Consider the following 27,351-nt stretch of genomic DNA (forward strand, 5'->3'; position numbering starts at 1 on the left):
CTAATAAGGAAAGGTCATTATTAAACAACTCCTTATGGTCAGCGCTTGAAAAAGATCCCAATCTACTTACCGCACATATCTTTATAAGGCACTAAAGCTAACAAATATTGCTGAGCTTTGGAATAATAATTTTCCCTTCTCAACTTTTAGACAAGTGGTAAATAAAGCTGCAAAAATGTACTTGCACCTGGTTGACAAAAATAGCTCCAGCTGACGTTCACACGCCTGGATGGCGCTCAAATATTACGACAGTCTGAAGACAGCTTCATATTTAAGTCCCACATTCTCGGTGCAGTTAATGAGAAGGTTGATGCCAACTAGATTTAGCCAACTACTATCATTGGTGGACCAACCATCTTGGAAATATAGTGACTCAACATCATGTAGACTTTTGTGGATCCAAGAAGTAGGACTATATACATTTGATTTGTATCTGCCCCCATTTACAAAAGGCATGTGTCAATTTGTTAAAAAATAGCTTTAATACTGGGGGCATATGCACATGTAGGGCTGCCATAATAAAAAGTGTTCATCCTGCTGATCCCCAATTGAACTGCAAGCTGATTAAATACCTATTGCTACATGAAAAGGCGATTCCTTTTACTAACAGCCATGGATGAAGTGATAAAAGGACATTGATCTATGCTTAGTTGGAACCTCTTCGTGACATTTTCACTATTTATTTTATCAGTGGACTTCAGTTTTCACTGATGAAGTTAAATTGCTGCTGATCTAACAATTAATTGGAATTGTATTTTATATATGTTTGCCCATCATTTTAATGTAAATGTTTGCGCTAATTAGATTGGGGCACGATGTTAGCACAATTGCACTTTATCAGTGGATCTTACTTTTTACAACAAAGTTACACTGTAGTTGATTCTATCTATCAGAGACTTGAATCTGTTGCATTGCACAAAAGTTTGATGATTTTATGCGTTTTATTGTGTATATCCGTAAGTTTACAAGTAATATTGTCATGGTTTAAATTAACCAAAACAATAACAAATTTGACTTGATTTGATTTGACCAGTGCTATTAAGAGTTATACATTACCTCATTAAGAATACACATTTTACACCCATAGAGTAGAATCGTACACCCTCTATTTTGGCAACCACATTTCTCAAGTAAATTCTTTGTCTCTATGGATTACCATCCATTTCTATCATAGAATGGGATCCCCGATTGTGGCTAAAGTTTAGAAAGCCTTGTTGAAGCCATTAGAGATCTTCTTTATGTGCAGATGGTTGAATTGAAAAACTCATTCAGATGATAGATCAATATTTTAGCTGTTTTCTCATGCACCCCTCAGATCAGTGGGTCAGGTCAATTCCCATAACGGAGTTTTCATATAAAAACACCTTGTAGACTTCCTTAGAATGCTCTGATTTCTTTTGTTTCTCAGGTTTTCAACCACATATTTGGATTCCTACTCGTTCAACCTCTGCAGTAAGATTGAAATTGTCTAATCACTATAAGATCCATCCTGTGTTCAATGTATCTTGTAGTACGAAGATTATGTCCCACACCCCCTCAACACCACCACATATGTCAGTCAATGGAACTCCTGACTAGAAGGTCTAGGAATGGAATAGGGGACAGTTGCAGTACTTGAAGGCATGGAAAGTAAAATGTATTGGATAATTTCTGGCAGCTTTGTTCATGTAACAAACGTATTCACTGCCTTTTACAAGAAGCTTCCAGGTAAACCCAAACCCAATAGGACAAGACGTTATTGGTGGTACAATCAAGTCACCCGATATAGAAACTCAAAAGAGAGCAAAAGTTCTAAAATACGTTATTTGTGAAGTTGCTGTAGAACAAGACAATGAAAACTACAAGCATGCAGGACTAACAATTCAACTGCATTATAGTTCATTAAGCAAAAGCAGTCACTGTAAGGCTGGCAATAGTGAAACACCTTGCCAGGTTAATCTTTGCAGAGTATTATAAAGACATCCAAAACGCCAACATCGTGTGCCTCCCTGAAGGTGAAAACAGGAAGATATGCATTTATTTATCCTCATTATTTCCTCTTTGCATATGTGCTGCATTATGCAGCACGTATACAAAGAAGAAATAGATTCAAATTATAGTTTTTGTGCAGGAAGGTACCCCTTCGAACACTATACTAACCACAATTCAGTCACCCTTGGACTATGGTGCAATGGTGTCTGCGTTGGTGCTAGACAGAACAAAGTGCATCCGCGCATAGAGAAAACAATAGTATGCCATTTATTTAAGATATGATGCAGCTCTCCTCTCTTTAGGTGGTGCAGTGTAGCAACTTTGCAGTACATCACTTGTTAATAAATCTAGCCCACAGTTTCCAACAACCTCTCTAGTATACTTTTTTCAGTTCATTCTAGGGCTAATTCCCCAGCATGCAAATATAAAAACATATACTACAAAATCTACTGCCTAAATGCAAAAACAAAAAGCTATAATTAATGCAAATTTAAAAAAGTACACTACCTAAAATACAAACATAACTAGTTTAAATATTTTAACCAATATTTAAATAACAACAATCTAAAGAAAACACAGCTGAGCATGCATTAATTAATACGCCTGAAATAACTTCATATCTATGTTTCCAAAATAAAATAAAAGAAATAGGTATTCGCAGTTCTAAAGCTCTATACTATACCAAGAAATCCTCTTCTACAGCAAATACAACCCATGTGAATTCTCCCAAAATATGTACAACTCTATATATAAATAGAAAAAAACTATCTGAATCAGTAGGGTTCCAAGTCAGATCCAACGATTCCTTTAAAAATCTGAAAAATTCTACACACTTCAAATAAACAAATAAAGTAAAACCTACTGGCATGACATTTACAAAGATATTTTCCTAAAACTAAATGCCAGATAGCTAACAGGATGCAAATTAAAAAAATACGACTCTTCAGAGATGCTGTCTTTACTTGTAAAAATAGATCAGAAATTCCTTTCCCCACTCCATAATATTTGAAACCTAGGTAAAATTACTATAATAAATACTATACATGCACACAACACAAAACCACCTAGCATAGTGCAATACATATAAAAAAAGTAAGGGTTAATTTATATCTGGGTGGTCGACCTGTCCACCACAAGGCCAACAAAGTAGATTACTCCTTTGCCATGATCGAGGCAAATTTTTAAATCTCTGTAGGCCTAGATGACATTTCAAGCATTGACAGGAGCTGCCATCAAGGCAGTTCCCGACAATGCATTGTAAATATATATATAAGAGGGGAGATTTACTATTCTTACTTCAATCCCACATTGAGGAAAGAACATAGATTCTGGGGTGATTGGCAGAGGGGATCAAACCAAACATGACAGAGCTGTGCGGAAAAGTTCCTTTTTTTATTTTCAAAACGAAAATCTCAAAATAGGATTTTCTTTTTGCCAGTGAAAAAACAATGCATTTTTTTTTTTAATTTATTTTTTACTTTTATTGGTTTTCTATCTTATTACAGTATAGCATATATAGCACAGTTCAATTGCCTCTACATATAAAGCAGACATGTAGACATATGTATGAAATTCCAGACCTGAAAGTGGAACTGCATATTCATCTTTTATTTAACATCAGTGAAGAACAACAAATCCCTACCCCTCCCTCGCACTCCCTATCCTGCTTCCATCAATAAGCATATAAATTAAGCCACCTGTGTTGCCGGTATCAATGTGTCTCGCAGGAGTACCTCTACTAGCACCAAAAAGGGGTGTGGGGGCGACGTATGTGATCTGTGTACAAACACTCCCACCTATTGTTGACTTTATGCGAGGGAGAGGAAGGCCAAACAGGGAGCCCTTGACTCGTGGTTAGGTTAAGCCTCAGCCTATCTATGCACTCTCCACCTTCAGCCTCATTAAGGGACGCTGCTCTCCTCGGTGATACTACTCCTGTGCCCCATTCTTGGCTCTAAACGCCTCTACTAGTGTGTCCCACTTGAGAGATACAGGTTTCCTTCTCAACCCCCTGTATTCTTCTCTCCAAAGAGCTGAGCTTTCAGCCTGGTTCCAGTGTAGAACTTCCTCCCTTCATGAATGGATGAGTGGTACATGGGGGGATTTCCAACACCTCGTTAGTTGATGTTTCGCCAACAGCAGAGCCAAATTCATGAACCATGAAGTTACTTTAGAGCCACGTGTGTTAGGTTGCCACACTAGGAGGAAATAAGAAGGCACCAGATCTACTGTCACCTCCGTGATCTCCATCAGAGTGGCTCTGATAGTATCCCAGTACTGTGAGAGGGACGGACATGCCCAGAGCATATAAAGAAGGTTGGCATCAATGGAATGACACCGAGGGCACTGTGTCGTTGTCGTATGATTTATGGAAAGTGGCACTGCTCCGAGTGCAGTGCCACTTTCCCTGCGGCCCTCAGGACCCCCCTACCGCCACCATGTGTGCGCCATATTAAAATACGGTGCACCATGGTGCATGGTAGGGGGCAAAAGCGTCATCCTTTATTACACTACTGATGTACTCTGCAGGAGTAGCGTCAAAATATTGGCGCTACTCCTGCAGAGTACATAGTGCCCCATTATAAAAGATGTAAGACCCATTTTAACGCCTGCTCTTGAGCAGGCGTTAAAAGTGCCGTAAAAAAATGGCATAAGGAAATCTCATAGATTTCCTTACGCCATTTTTCCGGCTCACCTAACGGAGGAACACCCCTTTGCATACATTATGCCTGGCGCAGGCATAATGTAGTGCAAAGGGTTACAGAGTGGCGGAATGCATGCATTGCGCCACTCTGTAAATATGGCGCAGGGATTTTGGCCTCGGGCCACATTAATGTCAAAATAAATTATGTTAATGTGCCGCAAGGTGGTGCTAGGGGCCTATAAACATGCCCCTTAGTTTGTAGCGTATCTAAAGATATGTCGATTCCCTCGGATATACATCTAATGAGATGTCTGCCGTGACCCATTGTGTGTAGTGTCTGAAGGGCTTCGTGTGTTACTGGTTTAGCTCCCTGTGGTGCCCAATAAGTGCATTCATAGGTTAATATTTTAGCATGAGTTAAAAAAAGAGTGTCAGGTAGACCATGTACTCGTACAAAGTCCGGGTGTGGCATTAACATGTCATCTTCAAACAGGTCCCCTAAGGTAAGCGGTCCCTGTTGTTCCCACATTCTGAGAATAGCCGCCGCAATCGTTACCGAGGGGGTAGGGAGACCGCACAGAGATATGTTGGGTGCGTAGGGGTTGATGAGGCTGTGTATCGTATAGCTAGTCTCAGTAAGCTAGCGCCGTTGTCAGCTGCAAGGTAGGCCCGGGGGGGTAATTTTGGGGACCCCTAACAGAGCAATCTATGTATAAAACCTTTCTTTTCTAACACCGCTGTAGAATTGATCTCTTCCAGGTTATGCCCGGCCAGCCTGTCATTGAAGCTGACCCGCTATACAGTAGGCTTTGAAGTCCGGGGCTCCCAGGCCACCCATGTCTGGGGGTAACTGCAGTTTTGACAGGCCTACCTGGTGGCGGCCCTTCCCCCATATTAGCTCAATTAGTAAGGAGTTTAATGTACAAAATATGCTAGGTGCTACCCTGAGCGGCAGGTTATCAAAATGGTAAGACACAGGGCAACAGTACCATTTTCGCCAGTGCTACCTGTTCAATCACCGAGTGGGGTAAAGTAATCCAGAAATCAATTTGGGACCTGAGCGATGCAATCCTCCGGGCCAAATTACCCTTTAGTAAATCTGCCTGGTCCCGGTATATACGAATACCAAGATAACAGAAGGACACTGGTGCGATTGCAATAGTCATAGGACCAAATTGGATCGAGGGTTCTGTGTAGGTGCCCCGAAAGGAATATGCATAGGATTTATCTGGGTTAATTTGAAGTCCTGAGAGGAGTGCAAATCGGGAAAAAATCTGTGCCGCACCCTCTGTATCCTGCTGTAAATTCCAGTAATAGAGTATCATGTCATCTGCATCTAAGGAGCAAAAGTGGGTAGTGGGGCTGAGCAAAATCCCCCAATCACCTGCACTGTAGCAGAGGTGCTGTGTCAGGGGCTCCAATGGCAATACAAATGAAAGGGGAAAGAGAGGGCACTAGTTCCACAGTAGATGGGGTAAGAGGCAGACACACGGGCCCCTGTTTTTGCTCCAGCAGTCGGGTTGTATATAATAGCCTCACCCATCGTATGCAATTTGGAGGTATGTCATAGGCCTCCAGAGAGGCCAGCATATAGTTCCAGCTGAGCGTGTTGAATGCTTGCCGCATATCAAAGAAGATGCAGCCCGCCTGTGGATACTTGTGCTTCGTCTCTTCTAATAACTGGAATAGACGGCGGATATTCGTAGATGTACCACGGCATGGAACAAATCCACATTGGTCCGTGTGTAATAATTGTGGAAGGAGTGGGAGCAATCTGCGCGCTAAGACTTTACAGAGGAGTTTATATTCAGTATTTAAAATAGACAGAGGTCTATAAGAGGACATCTGCCCAGGAGTCCTATCTGGTTTAAGGAGCAAAGTCACTTCTGCCTCTCAAGTTGTGACTGGGAGCATACCTTCCTCAAGTGACCTATTATATAATTTCCTCAGGTGAGGGAGTAGACGATTGGCATATGTGGTATAAAATTCTACCGGTAATCCATCAGACCCAGGAGTTTTGTTATGTGCAATCTCCTTCAGTGCCTCGCGAATGTTAGTGGTCGCTTCTTTGTCTAGTGCTGTCACTTTCGGGTAGGATGTTGGTTTAGAAACCTGCGCATTATGTGGCAGTCTACCGGTAGGGGTGCAGCATAGAGATCAGTATAATACTGACGGAAGGCTGCGTTGATATTAGCTTGAGTAGTTACTACTCCCAAATGTGGAGATTGTACTGTTAGGGTAGGCGTGGGAGATTGCTGCGGCCTAATGAGCTTGCCAAAAAGGTCATCCGGTTTGTCACCCTCTGTATGTGTCCTTTGTGCGTAGGCTCTGCTATCTACAACCTGCAAGTGCTGCATACGTTCTGCATGTCTTACTCACGCTGATTGTAATTGTGCTGTTTTAGTGTCATGTAGGGCTGCCTCCCGTTCCAAAGAGCCTAGGTTATTTTCTATTTGTGTGAGGTAATTCAGAATTTCAGCTCGTGCCCCCACCCGCATAGAACTGGAAGTTCCTCGTATTGCCACTTTGAAGGCTTCCCATTCGATCAATGGGAAGGAGGCTGTGCCTGGGTTTTCTGAGAAGTATGTGTCCATAGTGGTAGCTAGGTATCTCTATATATATTGTGTCTTCTAGGAGTGTGGTCTGTAAGCACCATGTTGGTATTGGGGTGCTTACCGTACCCAGGCCAGCTGAATTTTGAGCGGATTATGGTCAGATAATGCCTTGCCCAAATATGCGGCATGTGTTATGCAAGATTGCAGGCCGGAAGAGCACAGGAAGCGGTCTAAACGGGAATGGAGCATATGCGGGTAGGAATAAAAGGAATACTCCTTCGCCCCTACATTGTGGCTCCTCCAGACATCCACAAGATCCCACCCGTCAGCCCACTGTCGCAGGGTTTTGGCCTGACGAACCGGTGCTGCGCCCGAAAGGGGTGGATGTGAGCGGTTGAGGAGGATATCCAGAACTGCGCTCGAGTCCCCACCCAGCACCCACGGGAGGTGAGCCCAGTCTGATAACACAGTAGATAAACGTGCATGGAAAGCATCCTGTTCTTGGTTCAGTGCATAAAAACATCCAAACACTATTTGTTCCCCATCTAGGAGTCCCTTAAGGAATACATATCTCCCCTGGGTGTCAATTTTCGTATCTTGGACTGAAAACAGAATGCTCGCCCTTATCCAAATGGCTGCTCCCTGGGTATACGCCAAGAATGAGGTATGAAACAATTGTACCCTCCATTTGTGCTGCAATTTTAGGGCTTCTGGTGTGGTAAGGTAGGTTTCCTACAGGAATGCAAGGCGAGTGCGCTGTCTGTGCAGTTGTGCCGATACCCTGTGTCTTTTGTAGGGTGACCCCAGTCCTCTAATATTCCAAATAATTATATTGTATGATTTATCGATTGTGGCCATTACATTGAGTGTGGGGCATGTTGTGCCATTTAAGCACTGTGGCTTTACTGTATTCCACCTGTGTTTTAGCGATGACGGAAGCATTACAGTAATAAAAAACATCCCTACCAAATACATGGTCCAGCGGGGAAAACTATGCTCGACCACTGTAACAATTACAACAGAACTGTGTAAACATACAGAGAACCAGGCTTACGCCAGTGGGGTATCGTGGACCAAACATCATATTATACAGCTGCTCACCAAGCATAACGCGTACTATCGGCCCGGACCCAGGCCTCTTCTGTCATATATTACTCACATATTAATTCACAGCTTCAGGCTAAAAATACTAGAATATCTCTCATTGGTACATTAAGTGCATGTGTAATGATAGTCATGAACCTCAATGCCAACAGACAGAGGTCAGCTTGTGAGGTAGTAACCCCCCAACATAGATCACAGGATCTTGAAGCAAAGACGAGCACTCAACAAAAGCATCTCCAACTCTTCAGAGTTCATTAGCGGTTTGTGGCATAATAGTTGGAAACAGTGCCATAATGCCCTCCATTTCAGTCCAGCCAGGGATGACTCCATGCTGGGCCTAATGCTGGGATCCCGCAGAGTAGTAGACAGTTGGATCGCCTTCAGTTGGCTTTCACGTGCCCGTTGCGGTGATGGACCTCCTCCACAGCCGTTCGCAATGTCCTACTTACAACGGGTGCGCCGAGACCGGCGGTGGGATTTCTGGGGTACAAACTCATGGTGTTGGCCACTCCATGTGCTCGGAAAGTTCTGGTCAAGCCACTCTCTGGCTGCCGCTGATGAGTCAAAGAAATGAGAATGTCGATCATGTATAACCTTCAATTTCGCTAGAAATATCAATGCATATACAAGGCCGTGTATTCTGAGATGTCGTTTGACTTTTTAGAAGGAAGCCCGGTGACGCTGCATTAGCACTGTGTAGTCTGGGGAGAGACACTCTGGAGCTAGGCACCGTGACCGGTGCACGCTCCCACGCCACACGGAGCAGTGCATCCCTGTAACTGTAGTTCAGTATTTTCACTACTATTGGCCGCGGCGGAGCCCTGGGAGCGGGTCTCTTGGTAGGCAGACTGTGCGCCCTCTCCACAGCATAGATGGTGGATAAACCCTCTGGATCAACGGCTCCACGGTCGTCCATAACCAGGTATCGATGAACTGCGTGGGTTGATATCCCTTGGTGCCCTCGGGAGGCCCACTATATGGATATTATTCCTGCACATTCTGCCTTTAGCATCTTCAGCACGCTCCTGGAGTTGTTCCATGTGTTTGCGCAGTTGTTTCAAAATTGAGTCATGCTCAATGTGTGCATGTGTGCCGGCTGCAAGGTGGCCAGTGATAGCTCTGTCGATTTTACTCTCTCTGCCAATTTATGTGGTCATCCCTCAGCAAATTTAAGTCCGAAGCTATAGCACCAAGTTTCTGTTCCATGATTACTCTTGAGTCACAGATTCCCTGTAGTATAAGATCTAGTTTATCCCTTGTTGGCTCTGCTCTCATGGGGGGAACACAGTCAGAGGTTGTGGAGGCGATCGAGTCCACCAATGGCGGGGAGAGCAACTGCGCATAATCTTCTACCCTAGGAGGCTTGGTTTTATTGCGGCCCATTACGTTGTTGCATGGTCTCTGGGAGGCTGGGGGCCACTTTCCTTGCTCTCACTGCTCACCTCCAGTGCCCTCGTAGAAGATAGGTCTCCCTTGCCCAGCACACAAATCTCAGCGCGGTTTCCTAATGTGCTGTCAGTTCCTACATTGGATGGTCAGCACGAGACAGGTCGTGTCTAGCTTAGCATCCTTGGTGTCATCAGGTCCTCTCAGAGCTTACTTCTACCACCATTTGCCACTTTGTCCAGTATCTTCAATCAATCAATCAATCATAGTATTTATAAAGCGCGCTATGTACCCGTCAGGGTTTCGAGGCGCTGAGGGGGGGGGGGGGGGGGGAGGGGAGCGCTGCTGGTTTATCGGTCGAAGAGCCAGGTCTTGAGGAGCCTTCTGAATGCGAGGAGGTCCTGGGTCTGGCGAAGGGATGTGGGGAGAGAGTTCCAGGTCTTGGCGGCGAGGAAGGAGAAGGATCTGCCGCCGGATGTCTTGCGCTGGATTCGGGGAACGATGGCGAGGGCGAGGTTGGCGGATCGGAGTTGACGTGTTGGGGTGTAGAAGTGAAGTCTGGTGTTGAGGTAGGAGGGTCCGGTGTTGTGAAGTGCCTTGTGAGCGTGGGTCAGGAGTTTGAAGGTGATCCTCTTGTCTACCGGGAGCCAGTGGAGTTCCTTTAGGTGAGGGGAGATGTGACTTCGGCGGGGTATGTTGAGGATCAGTCGGGCGGAGGCATTTTGGATACGTTGGAGGCGTTTGATGTCTTTGGTTGGGATGCCTGTGTAGAGTGCGTTGCCGTAGTCAAGTCTGCTGCTGACGAGGGCCTGGGTCACCGTCTTTCTGGTTTCTGTTGGAATCCACTTGAAAATTCTGCGGAGCATTCGGAGGGTGTTGAAACAGGAGGAGGAGACGGCGCTGACCTGTTTGGACATGGTGAGGGCGGAGTCCAGGATGAAGCCGAGGTTTCTTGCGTGGCTGGCAGGGGTGGGTGGGGGTCCGAGGACGGGGGGCCACCATGAGTCGTTCCAGGCCGAGGGAGTGCGTCCGAGGATGAGGACTTCCGTCTTGTCGGAGTTGAGTTTCAGGCGACTGTCGTTCATCCAATCGGCGATGGATTTTAGTCCCTCGTGGAGGTTTGTTTTGGCGGTGAGCGGGTCTTTGGTCAGGGAGAGGACGAGCTGGGTATCGTCGGCGTAGGAGATGATGCTGAGATGATGTTGGCGGGCCAGTTGAGCGAGGGGGGCCATGTAGATGTTGAACAACGTGGGGCTGAGGGAGGATCCTTGGGGGACGCCGCAGATGAGGTTGGTGGCTTTGGAGCGGAAAGGGGAGAGACGGACTCTCTGCGTTCTGTCGGAGAGGAAGGATGAGATCCAGTGGAGGGCTTTATCTTGGATGCCGGCTTCCTGGAGGCGGGTCAGTAGGGTGCGGTGGCAGACGGTGTCAAAAGCGGCTGATAGGTCGAGGAGGATGAGGGCTGAGGTTTCGCCGTTGTCCATTTGATGTCTGATGTCATCTGTGGCGGCGAGGAGGGCGGTCTCAGTGCTGTGGTTTCGTCTGAATCCGGATTGTGAGGGGTCCAGGATGGAATTGTCTTCGAGGAAGTGGGTGAGCTGAGTGTTGACGATCTTCTTGATGACTTTCGCTGGAAAAGGGAGGAGAGAGATCGGACGGAAGTTTTTGAGGTCGTTGGGGTCAGCCTTGGGTTTTTTGAGGAGGGGTTGGATTTCTGCGTGTTTCCAGCTGTCCGGGAAGGTGGCAGAAGTGAAGGAGAGGTTGATGATCTTGCGGAGTTCGGGGGCGATGGTGGCGTTTGCTGAGTTGAAAACATGATGGGGGCAGGGGTCCGTGGGGGAGCCTGAGTGGATGGTGTTCATGGTTGCTATGGTTTCTGCCTCGTCCACGTGGGTCCAGGCGGTGAGGCGGCAGTCGCGGGAGGAGACGTCGGGGTGGGGTCTGGCGGTGGACCGGTGATGAAGCTGTCGTGGATGGTGGTGATTTTCTGGTGGAAGAAGGTGGAGAGGTCGTCGCAGAGTTTCTGGGAGGGCGGGATGTCGTTGGAGTTGGCTTTCGGGTTGGAGAGTTCCTTCACGATGCCGAAGAGTTCTTTGCAGTCGTGGGCGTTGTTGTTGATGCGTTCGGTGAAGTGGGCGCGCTTGGCGGTGCGGATCCGTTGGTGGTGTTCGCGGTTGGCGTTTTTGAGGGCGGCGAGGTTGTCGGGTGTGCGTTCTTGGATCCATTTCTTTTTGAGTTTCTGGCAGTTGCTTTTGGAGGTGGTGAGATCGTCTGTGAACCAGGCTGGTTTTCTCTTTCCTTGGGTGGTGGTGGGTTTCTTGAGAGGGGCAAGGGTGTTGGCGCAGTCGAGGATCCATTGATGGAGGTTGATGGCGGCTGTGCTCGGGTCGATTGCGTCGGGTGGAAGGTTGTTGACGAGGGTGTTGGTCAGTTGTTCTTGGGTGATTTTGCCCCAGCGGCGGTGGGGAGGAAGCTGGATGCGGTGTTGCTCTGGCTCTTGGCTCTGTGGCTGACATGGCCGCACTTATAACCCCCAGGTCTTCCTTACTCGTGGTCTCAGTCCCAGAGCTCCACCACTAGGCCCCGTTGTGACTCAGCACCCTATCGCTGCTCGCATGCCTCCATGCCAACAGGCATTTATGCATTTCTTAACAGGCTTGCGCCATCTTCCAGCACCCCCAGCGCGTACACCTACACAGCTTCCAATGGTAGTATTGGCCACCATTTATCTGGGACAGGTCTCAGTTCTTGTAACGCATCCTGGGCTCTTTGCGATTCCCACCACCATCTCCACAAGCCTCACCAGTGGTAAGGCCGCAACCAGGACACCACTGGTATCTCTTTTTGCTGCGGCCACCACTAGTGCAGGTCCTCCACCAGGCTGTCTTTATGGGCAGGCAGCCCCGAGCGTGCAGACACAGGGAGCGCAGATAAGCCCCAGCCCGAGCGCGCAGAGACCCACGTTTTCCAGTGGATGCTGCTAAGGGGCATGTAACTGCCTCCTTTCACCAGCGCTCCCCGCCAGCACTGCGCCCAATCTCTCCGTCGCGGGCACTCACTGTCTACACCAGTCTCATCGGCGCCCCACTCTGATGCTAATCTTGCCAGCTGCTCCCTCCAGCCTGCAGGGTCGCCCAGAGGTTGGGAAGTTAGCCGGGAGGTCCCGCAGCAGACCGATGCGTGACCCGCCTCCACCGGATCAGCACTGCTTCATCACAAACTGGGCACTGCTACATGCCCAGTTCCTCTCTGCTTTTTTCCCGGTGTATTGTGCGGTACCAGGACATCTTTGGGCCTGAAGCTCGGGCAGGTTTACAGCCCAGGCCCAGAGCTTTGGAACTACGCATCTGCCAGATTGGACGCTTGGCCACGCCCCTCCTTCCTGTACCTGTTAACTCCAATTTTTTCCTGGTGGTGATGAGCATTGAAAAACAGCTATATTTCTGTCCTCTAAATGAGGTAGAGGACATATAACCAATTCTCTGATGGCGCTATGATGAGGATAGCTTAAGTTTGACTAACCTTAAAAAAAAGATGAAGAGAATTGAGGCACATGCCAACTTCATCTTAGAATATTTGAAGGCTGGAGTGATCCCTATGGGTCTCAGAGTTAAAAATATCATGGGTCTGTTTGCGGATATTCGTAAATTTCTAGAAAAATGGTCACTTACAGCCAACAGATGTTCGAGAGACTGGTTGATGTTGATTATTGAAACAGCAAGAGAAATTATCTTTTCCCTTGAAAATGAAATCACTGCTCTTGAAACAAAGATCAAACAAAAGGGTGGATTAGAAGAAGCCAAAAGAACTCTAGACAAGATAGATGCAGAAATAGATACGTATCACAAATATCTGATAAAAAAGGAAGACAGATAAACTTAGAAAGGACTTACAATTTTTCTCACAAGAAAGGGCCTATCCCTACTTAAGAGAAAATTTCTATACAGAGGAGGTTGGAAATGGATCTACCAATACTACGCCATATACTAAACAGAGGGTTACGTTTTCGGATACCTCTGAATCAGATGGGGAGGGGGGTTCCAATAGACATGACCTCACTAATGATAAGGCTAAAAGGACTAATTTTTTTGGGACAATCGAGGGAGCTGGAGCACCTCCCAAGGACGATCACAGATCAGCAGGAGTGGAGGTCCCCAATACCAGGGGGAACAATCCCACCATTTTTAGGAAACCAGGAAACAACAATATTGGAAAACATAGATTCAGATAAGGCTCCACTGATTTTCAACCTGACTAGGTTAGAATTAGATCAGGCGACTATAACCCTTTTGGGGAAAGGCCTTATTTTTGTACCTAGTCAGATCATAAATAAGTTTGAAATGATGAAGTAGATACAAGTCTTTCTTCGGAAAGTTAGGCTAAGAAAGTTCTTTCAGGACAGAGATAACATGTAGGATCGAAATGTGAGTATTTTTAGACCCCGATCTACCTTTATGCCCAATCTGGACCAAGTCTGGGCAAGATCAAACAGGTAAACAGGTATTGAAGTTTGTTCCTCCCCCTGCACCTAATCTCACATTAGAACAGAGGAAAGCCATGAAGGATTTACAACAGAACAAAAAAGTGATGGTTAAACCCTGTGACAAAGGAGGGGGCCTCGTAGTGATGGACACGGTACAATATAAACAGAAAATGAAGTCCATGCTTTCAGTCCCAGAACACTATCAAAGAATAAAGAACAACCCTACTACCTATACCATCTCAGAGGTTAAGACATTAAGTAATAGGGGCCTATTGAATGGTGACATTACCAAAATGGAGGCAGACTTCCTGATGGGCAATAAACCCAAATGTCCAGTTATCTATGGGGTTCCAAAAGATCATAAACAGGTGGATAACCCTGCTCTTATGCCTATTGTTTCTACCATAGGATATGTCACAGAACCATTGTCTAAGTACATTGACTTTTTTCTCAAGCCTTTAATTGCGGAGTTCCCCTCTTACATCAAAGATACTGGACATATGATAATGAAATTGGAAGGACTCGAATTTAATCCAGACAGTGCTTTTCTGGTACCATTGGACATTGAAGCACTCTACACAAATATTCCCCAAGAGGAAGCCTATATGGCAGTGCAACAGTTACTTTTGGAGGAAACCACTAATGTCCTGGTGAACTTCGTTTTGAACTGTCTCAAAATAGTATTGGAAGATAACTATTTTGAATTTGATAGGGATATGTACCAACAGAATAAATGAGTTAGCATGGGAGCTGCCTGTGCCCCTAGTATAGCCAACATCTATATGGGTCTGTTTGAGACTAAATATATCTACAATAAAAGCGTTCAATTTTTTGAGAATATTACTCAGTGGAGATGATACATTGATGATATTTTTTTCATCTGGGAGGGTGACTGGGATTGTCTTCAGGAATTCATTGAAAGGCTCAGATTTATGTGATAACAATCTTAAATTTACTGCACATATAGACAACCAAAAAGTAGAATTCTTGGATATCCTTATTTTTTAAACAGAAAGACATCTCCAAGTGACCTTATATACAAAACCTACTGCCAGAAATAAATTACCACATTTTGACAGCTATCACCCCAGTTGTCTACGACAGAGCATTCCGTTCAGTCAGTTCCTTAGGATTCGAAGGATCTGCAGTTACATCAGTGAATATGATAGGAAAGCTAAGATGATGAAAGAGAAGTTTCTTCAGAGAGGCTACCCATATCGGGTAATTCGGGATGCATACAGAAGAGCTAAATACTATGATCGGAATGCTCTTTTTGGTCCATCTCAGAAAAAAAAAAAAAAAACACACAAGCTAGGATGGTATGTGTCATCAGACATTCCAATGTTAACAATAAAATACAAGGAGTCATCAATCACTATTTGAATATTCTGAATTTGAATGAAGAATCTACACCCCTCCCCAGGCCGATGTTTGCCTACAAAAGGAACTATAATTTGCGAGACCAATTGGTACAAATGAGATTCAAAAATGACAATACTTTTATACAAAAAAAGTATTATGGGCAGTAATCCTGTTTTAGGCAATCACAGATGTGGGGGGTGTCATGCGTGTGCTCAAGCCTTGGTCTCCAACATCTTTCAATACAAAAAAAGAACGGTGCAGTTGAGAACGATGACTGACTGCCAAAGTTCCAATATAATATACTGCATTGTGTGTCCATGTCACTTAGGCTATGTGGGTGAGACTGGAAGACAATTTAGGACACGTTTCAGTGAGCACAAGTCAGCAATTAAAAATAGTCGCCTTCAAGCCCCTTTAGTGGATCACTGTTTGGAAATGGGTCACCAGTATGAACATCTCAGGTGGACTATATTAGAAAAAAAACAAATAATCACACGGATACACTTAACAATATAGGAAAAGAAGAGAAGTATTTTCAATATACTTCTTGGACACAGTCCATCAAGGACTAAAGGAAAGGATTCCTTGGGCAAATGCTCTGCTCTAATTACTCCTTGGTCAACTTATTGAATAGACCACATGTAATATCTCTGGACAACCTTAAAGTATCTCTAGGCTAGTAAGTGAATATCCAGCCTCATATTGTATAACTTCTATTTAGAAGGGCTTAGCTTTCCCCCAGCCTTTTTTCATTAATTATCTATGGGGATGGAGGTGTGGTTCTATATTTGAGACTCACACCTAGTATGGTATGAAGTGGTAGCAGAGCTTATGAAAGTAAAAAAGGCCCTGGTGCTTTATGTCCTTATAACAATATTGCTTTGGTTTGATTTTGTAAAGGATGGTTTGATTTAACATTTGTTATCTGATTATCATGGAGGCACTAAGTATTACAGCTATTGCTGTAAGGGGGAAGAAAACATTTTTTTGTGATTGGCAAGGGGAGTTGCCTACATTCTCTCTTCTTTTGGCCTCATGTCTAGAACTGAACTCTGTCCATCCAAAATTGTTAATACACCCGATGGGGTTTGTTTTGTTTTCGTTTGACTTTTACTAGGTGACTGTATCCTTCTAATTCCTACACACTGATCCCCTTATTTCGAATCTGGGAGGACGTGGACATTGTTTGATCTCTATCTTGATTCATTGCTTACATTAAATACATGAGGAACCATTTAAGCATGATGGTCTTATTATCGGGCTGTTTTAATCGCCTGCTTAGTCCGTCATCGATTTCCATTACTTACTGGTTCCGTTCTACGTGCCCTCATGGTTTAGGCGTTTTAAGAGATTTCATACTGCGGGCACCGGCAGTAATTTCACACTTAAGGCGCTTCTCTTCTTGTGAGTTAGCCTGCATGGACGGCACTTGCTGGATTATTTCCACAAGGATAACTCTGCGGTAGTTACGGATTCTTTTGCAAGCCGCAGGGGAAAACAAGGAAAGTGACTGAGCAGGGACATCGTCCCTACAGCGAAACATTATGGATGAGTGTTTATGAGGTAGGATTTTGGTAGAGTTCATTATTTCATAAAGGAATGAGATTCGGAAAATATAGAGATAAGCCTAATATGAACCAACTGCTCTGTTTTTCTGACTTTTTCTACCTAGGAGGCACAAGTTTGGATGATTTACTAGGGACTCCTCTCCATATATCTAGGAAAGTTTGAATAGCCTTGTTGGAAAGCAGGGAGTGCCTGACGGTAATACTTAAACTAGAATATGTTAATTGGTTACACCTAAGCCCGTGCTCTGTTGTGTCAACACATGTTTACTAATCTTTCTTTTTTGGGCACGACAATAATGGGACCAATATTTCTATTTATGTTCTTTTGAAGTTGGCGTTATTTTTGTCAAATCTCTATCACTAGCTAAGGTTATGGCTATGCACTGATACACTTATTGCATGGTTGTTGTCTCTATTTTTCAGTGTTGTCTTTTTCTCTTCTTTCTTTTTTCTTTATTTTTTACTTACACATTCTTTTTGTCCATTGTCTTTGTTGCAATCTGTTCTCTGAGCCAACAGACACAATTTTTTTTTTTTTAAATTTCTAGGTACAAACCTGAAGTTTGTTTATTATTCTCCTGGGAACAATCTTATCAATGTGAAATTTCTGTGCCCTGAGGAAGGTGGGTGACCATTGTTTGGGTCACGTTTCACCGAAACGCACGTCAGCATGTTTTGACCCTGACCAAGACACTATCACATTTGGACAAGTTGGAAACATTGGATGCCATGGTCTTTTTCACCAGTTACCCTTTTGCAATGAGGTTCAGACTGTTATAACCCTTTGAAGGAAGAAGAAATGTACTTTACTAGACATTATTTAATAGATTAGGATCATAGAGCTATTATCACAATACATTATATGGACATCATTTGGGGCGGAACTTCAGTGCTATTTTGCTACATCATAGTTTGCCTGTATAGGGAGTGGCTTGTTATCCAGGTCTATTAGTCCTGATTATGTTTCTTGTCTTTGCTTTGGATCAAGTTGTCTGGGTTGTATGCATGTTTTTTATTGTGTGATTGTTGGGTGTGAGCAATATTTTTTTTAGCGTCTTGTTTCCCAGGATTTATATTTATAATTTTTACATCATTTCCATAGATCATATTGTGTATTTATATAATTTCATTTTGAAATAAATATGTAAGTGTGTATATTATTGGGTGGTACCTTTGGGACTGGTGTTTGTTGGTTGACCGTTCATTCTTTCTTGTTTTTTTCATTCTGTGTTTTTTGTCTTCTTGTTCTGTAACTATCTCTGCTGATTCCTCGTTCGTTTATTTCTGTTCTTTATTTTTCTTATTTTTTTTATGTGCATTATTGGGATTCCTCATGTTAGGAACATAGTTTCTGAAGTAGGATTTAATTTCAGTATTACCGTGCTTTCTCCAGGGCCATTTAAGTGGGGCAGGCAGACCGTAGTCGTGGCATGGAGTTCCCCCTCTGTCAAGAATTAAATCAGGCCCTTAGTATTTGGCCCCATAGACAGCCTATAGTAAATTAACAAATGTGCATTAAACATGTGCTAAAAATATAATTGATATAGAAAAATTTCACCTACTACACTTAACAAATCCTTAACAAATACCATTCACCTTTAACGTAGAGGGATACATAAAATATTAGTAGCCCTACATCATCTGGGATTCTGCAGCCACTCTCCTCAATGTCAGATAGCAAGAAGCATAGAAACAAGAACAAGAAGTTTCTGATAGACGTATGGTAATAAACAAATTATGATGAAACAAAAATGAAAAAAAGACTACAAATATATTGCAGTCAATATTAAAAGGTTATGGGCCAGATGAACCAAGACATTTTCAGTCAAAAAGTCTGTGATTTGCATAATCATGGGGTTTGTGACTGCAAAATGTTTTTTAAATGTTCTAACCCAATTTTTCTGATTCTATCGATGAATCGCAAAATGGGTGTAAAAAAGCATAACAAATTGCAGTTTGGAAGGGGAGTATTTAGGTATCTTTTCCAAACAGTGGGAAAAAAAACTTAGATTAAATTCTATAACAGTCAGGGTCATCTGCTGACCCCAGCAGGCCACCACCCTTGTGGTGTCATTCAATCATAGTGAGCTACACTCTGAGACGTACCTCAAGAAGATTGATGATGTAAATTAGGTTGCAACTGGCAACACAGCAGCACACTATCGTGCAGAAATTCTGAATTTTATGAATCAACTTATTAGTGAACAGGTTTATTTCAATTTTTTCTGTCCATTGACAAAAAGTTGGTGCACAGCTTGCAACTACTTTTTGTGAATGGATATTTCATTCATCTGGCCCTATCGTTCTTGCCTAAAAAAATAAGGGCCTAGTTTAGAGTTTGGTGGATGGGGTTAACCCATCACAAATGTGACGAATAAGCCATCCTCCATATTACAAGTCCATTATATCCTGTGGACATCGTAATATGGCGGAAGGGATACCCGTCAAGTTTGTGACAGAGTAACCTGTCCAAACTCTAAATCAGGCCCTGAGTATAATATATTGAAATTATGTATTAACTGGATTATGTGTTTTCAATGTATTTTATAACATGTGAAAATGTTTAGTACATTTCCAAATAATTAATTTGTATTGATTTATATTTTAAGTTGATATATATGTATAATAATATATGTATTTAAATCTCTATTGTGATTATTACATGTAATGTGAAAGAACATTGTTTTATTAAAATTGTAGCATAACTTTACGTTTTTCAAGTTTTAGTAACACATACAAATCTAATATCCAATTTTTAAGCTTTAAAGGTATTTATTTCTTTAGTTCATAGTATGAATAAAAATCTTTAAAAAACTATTGTTTTCATATTACAATTCAATTTTTTTACAAATCAATTTGTGTGTCTAATATATTAATTATATTAATGTTGATATTCAATAAAAGATAGAACTATTATTATTATTTTTTAATGTTGTAACATATAGTAGTTGTTAATTATTCAAACATAGGGCCTCATTATGAGTCTGGCGGGCTTTAGACTGCCGGACTCATGGTGGAGGTCGGGTCACCGCACTCGTGGCAGGCTGACCGCCAAATTACGACCCTGGTGGTTAGACCACCAATGGAACATCAGGAGCATGGTTCCCGGCAGGGTGGCTGGAGTAGTGGTCAGCCACGGTGGCGCTGAGTTCACTGCCGCATGCTGATCACGAGTCCAGTTTCCACCAGCCTTTTCATGGCGGGAACCTCGCCATGAAAAGGCTGGCAGAAAGTCAGTGTTGGTGGCCACAGCGGGACCCCTGCACTGCCCGACCCTGTTGTGAGCAGTGAAGAGGCCCCCCTGCCCAGCACCCTCAGAATGCACAATATCTGTAATGGTGAGGCCAATGCTGCTGCACTGTTTGCAATGGGCTGACTGGCGGAAACCTCAGATTTCTGAGATTGCCACGGGTCAGCCCAGTGAAACCTTTTAATCGTCCGGAGGGGGAGACCGCCAGCTTTGCAGCTGTCTCCTCGCCACTGGGCTGCGGGCTGATGGTCGGCCCAGCAACCTTGTAATAAGGTCCATAATATCAGAAACTATGTCAGTTATAATTATTTTTAAAACTTAACATGAATGCATTTCCACAAACATGGAAAAATCAGTTGGAGCTGTGTATCATTTAATACTGGAACTCCAGTCTTACAGAGTGAAAAGTGAACATATTCATAGCGATCATATTTACTCTTCTTAGCCAAATCTCACAACTAATTTAGAAAACGCATATTTACTGTTGTAAATCCAATACCACAAAAATGTGGAAAATTAATGCGTACTAGGGGATTATATTTACTATTCAAACTCCGATCCTACAAAAATTAGGGAATGTGCTTTTATTAGAGGAGATCAGTTTTATCTATCTAACACCACTCAAATAAACAGTGGTAAAAAACATATATTTAAAGGGGGTGAGATTTACTATTCTTACTGCAATGCCACATTAGTGAAAGTGCATAGATTCTTGTAGGAGGTGATGGGAGGGAATCCAATGTACTATTTTTACTCCAGCCCCAAAAACAGCGATAAATGTGCATGGTTTAGGAAGGTGGTGGGGTCAGATATACTATACCAATTAAAAAACCCACAAACAATTGGTAAGGTGCATAGATGCAGAAGGGGGTCTTAATTACTACCCTACCTCCAATCCAACAATCATTGATGAGAATGCTTACAGCAGAGGGAATCAGATTTACTATTCTAGCTCCAATCCCCAAAACACTGGAGAAAGTGCATATATTATAGTGGGTCATTTTTACTATGCTACGTCCAGCTTCACATACATCTGGAAAGTGCATATATTGGGGGATAGAAAGAAAACCCAAATGTTTGAGGCATGGATAGATTTTCATATTAGGTAGTTAAACCAAACACAGGGATGAGAAAATTGGAAAAGAATTTCCGCAAAGAGATATACACAGGGGACATCTTTTAGCACCATCCCTACCCTCATGTGCCTATGTTTACTAATATTCAACACTCTAAGGCAATTTAACATTAGTTTAGTAACAGTTATGCTTAATATTTCATGATAATACTTTGCTAGTTTTTCCAAAAAGTGTTTAACAACTTCATATAATTTATTGCTTCCCCTGTACTGACAGCAAGAAAAACAAGTGAAGGTTTCTAAGTGGGTGAGAATACATGCTATTCCTTCTCATAATATTTCTACAAAGCAAGGAAAGACCCTTAATGAGAACAGGTAAAAGAAAAATGAGTAATGAGCTGTATCCAAGGTAGACAAAATATTAGGTCCTCTTGTATGGGGAAAACTTGTAGATACCAGAATGATGACTGGGCTCTAGCTGAAAGAGGAAGGACAACTGAACAAACCACGCTAGCTGTACTTCACTGAGTGAAAGCAAAACAGATTAAGTGACTAAAAAATTTTTTAACAACAAAAACTACAACTATAATACATTTTCCTACAAGTGAATGTAAATGATTTACTTATACCTGCATTGTATCATTATTGCCTGTAGTGGTAGAATTTGGAGTGAGTGACTATAGTCTGGTTAAAATAGTATGCAGTGTACATTGAGTGGCCAGAAATTTAGCTATGACAAACCAGGATATAGCAGCCATGTGTTTGCCTAGGCAAAATATGACCAAAGGGAATGTCATTGGTATTATCCAGTTTGATTCATCTGGATCAATCAGGGGTACTTTTTCCCAATTTGGCCCTTTTTAAATTTTGTACAATCCTACAATAATAGTGCATCTTACATCTATGGCTTCCATAGAAATGGATAAATCATTTGCCATCCAAAGCTAGAACATCTTGTTCAATAATAATTTGAAGAATGGGATTCAGTAGAAAGATAATGTATTGGATCCAGTTTCTGTACTCTGAGCTGATAGCAAGCCTTAGCATAGGAAAAGTCATCTTCTTTTCCTGGGCAGTACAATGGGGCACTAATCAAGAGTACCATTTGTTTACACATATCATTCACCCAGGTGATGAAGGTGATGTACAAAGTGAAGGTTTCTAGGAGGATCCAGCCGAGAGGCTACACTCATTCAATATATTTCTATGAAAATGAAATATTGTTGATTATTAATGATGTGGAAATGGACATGAGCTAACCATCAATGCTTAATAACAAAATGGGAATGTATTTGATCTACAAGTTAACATGGATATATTTACCATAATCTAGTTAGATACTTTGGGATCTGTTAAGCAGGAATTTCCAAATTTATTCATGAAAAACGAGCAGGTGACCTTCAGGTATGTGAATATCCAAGTTTATCAGAGGCATTCTAGCCTGATAGACTGGAATTTTATCAAAACATTAATGAAAACCTGGGAATTGGCACTATTTTGGAAGAAACCCTTCTCCTCCATAGAGGATAGTGCAATAGTTTTGAGAAAAATAGTGTTTACTAATAGGGATGCCAGAGCAATTTGGAAGGCCCTGAAAGTAATACTATCAGATCTGAGATGGAGACAGACCCAGGATTTTGCTCCATAAGCTTCAAATACTGATGCCAGAGGATGGGCTTCCAGTCACTGATGATGAGTTGTACTATTTACCAACACAATTAGCTAGATGGATCAATAATGCAAAGGAATTGTAATATGTATGAAGCATGGTGGGTTCCAAAATCAAATTAGACTAGTGAATAAAGCCAGATACCTTCGGCGATTCATCCTGTGCTGCACAAACTCAAGAACTACTTATGCCCCTGGACTCCTGTTCTGGTGACTTCCCAATGTTTGGAATGCAGCTGATCAGGGCAGCCAAACAACGGTGGGAAATTCACTCCACATCTTTGCAAGTCTTTAGCAAGCATACAACATCCTCACAGACGAGATATTTAATAGTATAGTATGGCAATTGTGTGAAAATATTGTACATTTCACTTGGTATAACTTCCAGTCACAGAGATGTTCCTGTTAATAGACCTTGGCGTGTGAATGCAACATCTTTCTTTTCAACCCTTTGTGCCAAATTCCCCACTGTAGTTAGGTCTAAAGTAGATACTAGATACTTTCTATCTTTGGATTTCATTTCAAGGTATGTCGATCTTGTTAATTTTCTCTTTTGTGGGGCTCATGGACAAGCTAGCTATTTCGTTTTTCTGTCCTCCAGGCATTCAGTGTAGTTTTCCATTTGCACCCTTTTAGCCTGCCCACCATAGATTTATGAGGGCCTAGCGCCTTCTTGCGCCACATTAGCGTAATTTTTTTTACGCTAATGGGGCCCAACGAGTCAAAAATCGCAGCACGAGATTGGAAAAGTGGAGCAATGCATGCATTGTACCACTTTGTAACCCCTTGCCCCACATTATGCCAGTGCCAGGCATAATGTATGCAAGGGGGGCATTCCCTATTAGGGAGGCCGAAAAAATGGTGCAAAGAAATCGAAAAGATTTATTTGCACTATTTTTTTGGCATTTTTAACGCCTGCTCAGAGCACACCTTTGGTTACAATGGGCCCCTAGGTACTGTTCAGGGTTATCGCCAAAATCAAAAATGTTGACACTATTGCCCCCTACCCTGCGCCACGGTGTGCCGTATTTTAAATACTGCACACACATGCTGACAGTAGGGGGGGTGCTAAAGGGCGCATAAATGCATTCACCATTTTACCATATTTCCTGGCATGTAACAGCTGTTCTCAAAATGCCAAATTTACCATTCTTTTAAGTGTGTCTCCCATATTAAGTTGCCCTTGCAATTGCTTCAACATATTAATGTTATTCATTCTTTCTCGGGTCTCCCTGTGTAAAGTGCTTTAAATACTGATTTAAACTCACACTATCATTAATGGTACGATGTTTATGTTTATTTCAAACTATTCTTCATTTCTTTTTCCTGGGTACATCTTAAATGATTCTTTTTGTAGCTTTAAAACATTAAGGGGCCTATTCACAAAGTTCAGATCAGAAAATTCCTAATTCTGCATGACGCAATAAAAGTCATGCACGTTAAAAAGAAAAAAAAAAATACAAAGAACATAATGCAATACATATACAATAAATCACCTAAAAATAAGAGAAATTCATGTATGTTGAATGAACATTCCTGATCATACAAGTTTCCTTACCATAGTAGCGGTCTGCGTGAATATGGAAACAGTAAAAAAAAAAAATATTTGTCAAAAGTTAAAGTAGTAAAAAGTACAGAATATGGACGTAAAGCTGAACAATGCAAACAGTCATCCCCAGTCACAAAGATATGGGTTTAATCCATTGTCTTTATGCCCACAACACCTTCCCAGCTCTGCCCATCATTGTTTTAGTATTGCAGATGTTAAAGAAGTGCTGATCAGCAATGACTAATATAGAGCGATCTCAGTAAAGGTACCAGAAACAGCTTCTTATCATTATTGCAAAAATGCAAAGTAGATTGCACAGATACTGAGTCACACGGATAACATACAAAGGCCCTCATTACAACCCTGGCGGTCGGTGTTAAAGCAGCGGTAATACCCCAAACAGGCCGGCGGAGAAAAAAATGGGATTACGACCGTGGCGGAAACCGCCAACATAGACAGCCACTTTAACACTCTGACCGCCACGGCGGTACAAACAAACAGCGCGGCGGACACCGCCAACAGACAGGCGGAAGACAATGTACCGCCCACCCTATCACAACAGGCCTATCCGCCACCTTTTCCGGGGCGGAACCAACGCGAACAAAAACACAGCGGAAACAGGACACAGAAGGGAAAACACTCACCTTTCCACACCCCACGAGGAACCAGGACGCCATGGAGCCTGAATTGCAGATACTGCTGATGATGGTCTTCCTGCTCCTCTATCAGGAGCTGCACCAACGATGGCGATAACCACGGTGAGTACTGCACCTACAAACACAGGGGAGGGGGGAGGGAAAAGAGAGGGACACACACACGCAACACGCAACACCCCCACCCCCACCCACAACACCATACACACAAATACATGCTGCAACAATACATATACACCCCCCACGCCCTGGAAGAACGCAAGGACAAAAGGAAATGATTTGAACGAATACAATCATGTGAAATATGATTATCAAAATTCAAAATCCAGTATATACAATTATGTACACCAAATACACAAGTCCGGATAGTGCACCAATCATTGTCCGTGGACCACTGGGCCCAAAATGCATGGGTTAGGGCCCACACATGATACCTGACTCCAAACAGAGAGAACACTGGAGGGGCATCAGATATAAAATATACAGGCACCTCAGGGGGAGGGGGGCACCTCAGCCTGATGAACGCACAACGCCACTGCTCCACGAGGGGCCTCCATGCCCAGAGTTTGGTCCTGGGGAGTGCAAAGCCACAGTCTCTCAAGTCTTTCCAGTGGGTGGTTTGCCCACTGCTTTATCCTGGGGAGTGCAAAGGGACAGTCTCTCAAGTCTTTCCAGTGGGTGGTTTGCCCACTGCTGTATCCTGGGGAGTGCAAAGCCACAGTCTCTCAAGTCTTTCCAGTGGGTGGTTTGCCCACTGCTGTATCCTGGGGAGTGCAAAGCCACAGTCTCTCAAGTGGATAACAGTCTCCACTGGTTCTGGAGAGGGCTTTGTGCCCAGAGTGCTTCATTCTGCCAAGGACTGAGGTAGTGAATGTCTCTCTCTACTGGTTCTGGAGGTGGGTTTGTGCCCAGAGTGCTTCACGTGCAGTGTGGCCGGAACAATACACTCTCCTGGGTGTGTGTGCCACAAGATTGCCGAGGTACAGGTTGCATAATACGCCATGGAGGCAGAGACATACCCCACACTGCTGCAGCTTCGCATTCCATATGCAGGTGACAACTGTGATGACAGTGATGCTTCATGGAATTTGCCCAGGGTCCTTGAACTCACCACCACCCTCGGACGACTGACCACTGGGGAAGGTAGCCATGTCTGGGTGATGCCACTGTCTGAGGATGTCGCCGGGCCGCTGGCGGTGCTTGCGGCAGTGTCAGTCGTGGCGGTGCCTGCGGCGGTGTCAGTCGTGGCGGTGCTTGCGGAGGTGTCAGTCATGGCAGTGCTGGCTGCGGGGTCTGTGGCGGCGGTGCTGGCGGCAGGGTATGTGGCAGCTGAGTGAGAAAGCAGGATGTCTCCTGAAGCCTCGGACGGCTGGCCACTGGGGAAGAGGCTGTGGACTGTCACAGCGGCTGTAGACTTGCCGGAGGCGGTGCAGGTAGCGGTGCAGGTGGTGGTGCAGTTGGCGGTGCAGGTGGTGGTGTTCTCCGCCGTACACGTTGGCGTGGACGTGGGCACCTTTTTAACCTTGGCAGGTGGCGGATTGTCCTTGCCCTCGCTCCGTGGCACACTGGCAGCCCTGATGGTTGGCGCACTCCATGATCCCGCAGTTGCTGGCACCACTGTGACTGGGGATGTGGTGGCTGAGGTGCTGGGCTGGGACCTGGAAAGGTTGGCCCTAGGGGAAGGACGAGAGGGGGAGGTGTAGGGAAGAGGTCAATGTTAGCCAGGAAAGGTTTTTTAGACACACTGGGACGGGTAGATGGAGAGGGGTTGGGAGTGGAGGAAAAGGTAGTGGTCGTAGGAGGTTTACGTCTGTGAATCTGTGTGAAGGTGCATGGGTTGTGAGGTGGATGGCTGTTGGGTGGGTGTGTGCCTGCGTTTGTGTACTTTGGGAGGAGGGCTCACTGACACACTGGGAGAGGACACTGAGGATGTGTGAATGATAGTGGGGGTGGTGAGTGCACGTGAGCGGTGTGTGGTGATGGGCGTGCTGGTGATGGAGGTAGTGGCTGAGGATGTAGTGCATGCAAGTGTGAGTGGAGACGAGACTGGGAGGGAGGAGGGAGATGTGGAGGAGGGGGACAC

Source organism: Pleurodeles waltl, chromosome 1_2 (genome assembly GCF_031143425.1).
Source record: "Pleurodeles waltl isolate 20211129_DDA chromosome 1_2, aPleWal1.hap1.20221129, whole genome shotgun sequence".
Taxonomy (NCBI): domain Eukaryota; kingdom Metazoa; phylum Chordata; class Amphibia; order Caudata; family Salamandridae; genus Pleurodeles; species Pleurodeles waltl.